The sequence below is a fragment of the Mandrillus leucophaeus genome, unplaced genomic scaffold, assembly GCF_000951045.1.
Source record: "Mandrillus leucophaeus isolate KB7577 unplaced genomic scaffold, Mleu.le_1.0 Scaffold61, whole genome shotgun sequence".
Lineage (NCBI taxonomy): Eukaryota > Metazoa > Chordata > Mammalia > Primates > Cercopithecidae > Mandrillus > Mandrillus leucophaeus.
This window is the reverse complement of record NW_012106586.1, coordinates 2,997,447-3,001,031: the sequence shown is the minus strand read 5'-3', so window position 1 is coordinate 3,001,031 and position 3,585 is coordinate 2,997,447.

Below are 3,585 nucleotides of genomic sequence, written 5' to 3'. Positions count from 1 at the left end.
TCACTTTTGGACATCAGACCAAAACTGGGGTCACACTTCATCATGACTCAATTGGGGTAATTAATGTTTGCTGTGCTGAGTGAAAAGGGGCTACAGGCCAAAGCGTTACCGGACATGGATAATGTATACCAGCAAAACAGGGAGAATGGGAGGGGACCATGAGGTGCTGGACCAAGGGGCATAGAATATCAAGCAGGGGAAGGGAGAATTTGTGTGGGGTATGGGGCCTACAAGACAGGATTTGATTCGCTGGAAAGTTACCATCACAGAGAACATGAGGGTAAATAATAATGATAATAATAGTAATTCACTGGGAATTGCCTCTGGGATGGTTCTATTTTGCTGCTGGATGACTCTTGGAAGCTTGGGGGAAAAGCGGTGTACATTCAATGACGTGGAGAGGCCAGAACTGCCATGGCAGGCTGTGGAGGAAGAGGACCAAAGGCTCAAGGAAGTGGGCATGCTGGAACAGATCTACCGTCTAACACCAGGAAGTCCACCAGTGATTACTTTCCTTGGGAGGTTCCGAGGAAACTAATAGAGTAAGAAACTCACCGGTGAAAGGGATACCGACATCATTGCAAAGCTGCCCTCTGCAGCTGAGGCTGATGATAAGCGATGCTGTTACGGAGCTAGACTTCCTGGTAGCAAAGGAGATTAGAGTGTTCCAGAATAGCAGAGGCCAGGTGACGGCACTTAGCCATCAGAAGCACTTAACCATTAAAACCACTTAATTACTGTAATGGGCAGCCAGGTCAGGATGTCAGCCAGGGGGACTGACCTTTGGGGACCTATGGAGAGGACTAATCGAATATGGTGTTCCTAGGAACAAGAAAGATAGGTAGAATAGTGCAACAGAAAAATATAGTGCTAAAGGCATATAAATAGAAGATAACCTGCAATTAATAACAGGCTACCAGAAGGCTGAGGTCGGGCACCCCAATGGAAAGTCATGATCTCTTGTCCCGTTTCCAGACCTGAGCCATTTCTCAGACTCAGAACCAATTGACTGAAAGAGAGGCTGCTTTAATACGAGGAAGGCCTGATTGACAGGTGATAACTGAAGGTCTGGCCCAGGTCCATCTAAAACAGGTTCACTGAATCTGTGGACTCCACCAGTGGTTATTTCTCTGGTTCCCTCATGGAGAACGGAAATACCTAGCACTTGGCAGGATCCTCACATTGGTTCCCTGAGCTGTGAAACTAGAGGTATTTTAGTAGGAACTCCAACAGTAGTCCTTGAAACAGACCCTCTCACACTAAGAAGAGTATTGCAGGTCCCGAGAATGGCAGACATTAGCACCATCCCGAAAGACTTCAAGAATGCAGAGATGGGGCTCTTTGTCATAACCCTATTTAATTAACCAGTCTGACCTCAGAAACACTGGTTAGATCACAGTGTACTACAGTGGACTACCAAGAACTTAGCCAAATATTGGCCCTATTGCAGCTGGTTTGTAAGATCTGGTATCTTGACTAGAGCATATTACTACAGCCTTGGTACCTGTATGCATTAGGTTGGTGCAGAAGTAATTGCAGTTTTTGCCATTACTTTTACTTTTGCACTATCCTAAGAGCTATCATTCTGTAAATGTGTTCTTTTCTATATGCACCAGGAAGAAAGATTCGAAGCAGTTTTTTGCTACATGGCATTGACGTGATATTCTCTTGCCAGGGCAATGTTAATATCCCGCTTTCTGTTGTATAATGTAGTCCAAAGGGACTTGGACAACCTGGGCATCCTACAGAACACAGCACTGGTCTCCGATATTGATGAAACCATGTTAATTAGATGTTAGAAGCAAGAAATGGCAAGTACTCCATATGCCTTGGTAAGAAATATGTTCTCCACATGCAGTCCCTGCTCCCTGCTCCGCCCACGCAGAACATGAACCTGGGCGTCGGATCCCTGCACTCCCAGGGCAGCGTCAGCAGCACCATCAACACAAGCCTGCTGCCCTCCTCCCTCACGCAGGGCCTGATGGGCAGCGGTCTGAGCCACGTGTCCATGCAGCAGACGGCGCAGAGCAAACTGCCCACAACCTCCATGAGCATCACAGGGCCCGGCTACAGCCCCACGGGACCCACCGTGCAGGGCGTCCCCATGCAGGGGCAAGGCACCATCGGCAACTATGTGTCTCAGACCAAAATCAGCATGTAGTCCAACCCAGATACCTCCTCTGCCTCCGCCCAACCCCAGGGAGCCTGGGCCTGCCTCCAAGACCGGTGAAACATGTGGCTGCTGGACGTGTGGCTGCTGGACGTGTGGTGCCCCCCCTCCACAGGGAGCTGCCCTCCTGCTAGGTGCTGGTGGGGAGGGTGGGGGTGAATCCCTGCTGGCCGCCTCCCCTGAGAGCTTCCGGAGGGACGGGCGCCCCTGGGTACATAGCAACTCCTCTTGTTCACCTGCTTTGAGGGGGCTGGGCTGTTTCCCATGGAGTCTCAGGGAAGGCCCCTAGGAGGCGGGGGGGGGGGTGGCCCTGGCCCTGGGTCTGGACAGATAGCACTGGGCTAACAGAGGTGGGGTAGAGTCGTTTCCCGAGTAGGGTAAAGCCCGGCCAGAGGCACCGCAGTGGAGAAGATGAGGGGCCACAGGCTCTGGGCCAGAGGCCCCAGCCTTTTTGCAGGGCAGTGGGACACCGAGCCCAGCCATGCCGTGGTGGCCACGTGTGGTGTTGGGTGCTTGAGAAGCAGCAGGTCCCTGTCACGTTTCACGAGTGTTGTAGACACATGGACTTCAGAGGTTTTGTCCCAAAAAAGGGTGCAAAGTATCTCCTTAGTATTTCTTCATGATAATTGAATGTTAAAAATTTATTTTGGATATATTGCCTCAAATAAAACTAATGATTAAAATGGAAAAAAAAATATATTCTCCACAAGGTAGAAGATAGAAGCTAACAAGATTCAGAGGCCTGCCCCATCAGTGATGTTTTTAAAGATCCAGTGGTCTGGGGTATGCTGGAACATCCCCTCCAAAGTCTAAGACAAGTTCTTGTAGCCTGAATTCCTACCACGAAGAAAAAAGGCAGAATACTTGGTAGGCCTTTCTGGGTTTTGGAGGCAGCGTATTCACTGTACTTGGCAATGTATTTATCAGGTGACTTGGAAAGCCGCCAGCTGTTAGTGAAGCCTGGGTGATAAAGGGCTTTATGGTAGGTACATTCTTTGCTACAAGCAGACCTGCCACTTGGACTCTGTGAGCCAGCAGATCCCATGGTACTAGAGGTGTCTGTTGTAAAGAAAGATGCCATGTGGTACTTCTGGCAAGCCCCAATAGGCAAGTCATAGCACAGACCCCAGGATCCTGGAGCAAGGCCATGCCATCTGCTGCAGAGAACTATATTCCATTTGAAAAACAGCTCTGTCATGATACCGGGCCCTGGTAGAAACTGAGCATCTGACCATGGGTCACTAAGTAACCATGAGACACAAAAGCGGTCATAAGTTGGATTCTGTCAGACTGTCTGTGTCATAAGGTCAGCTGGGTGCAGCAGCAGTCCTCTGTAAGGAATCCAGTAGGTCTGCAATTAGGTTCAAGCAAGTCCAGAGAGCATGAGTGAGCTGCACAAATAGGTGGCTGGGACC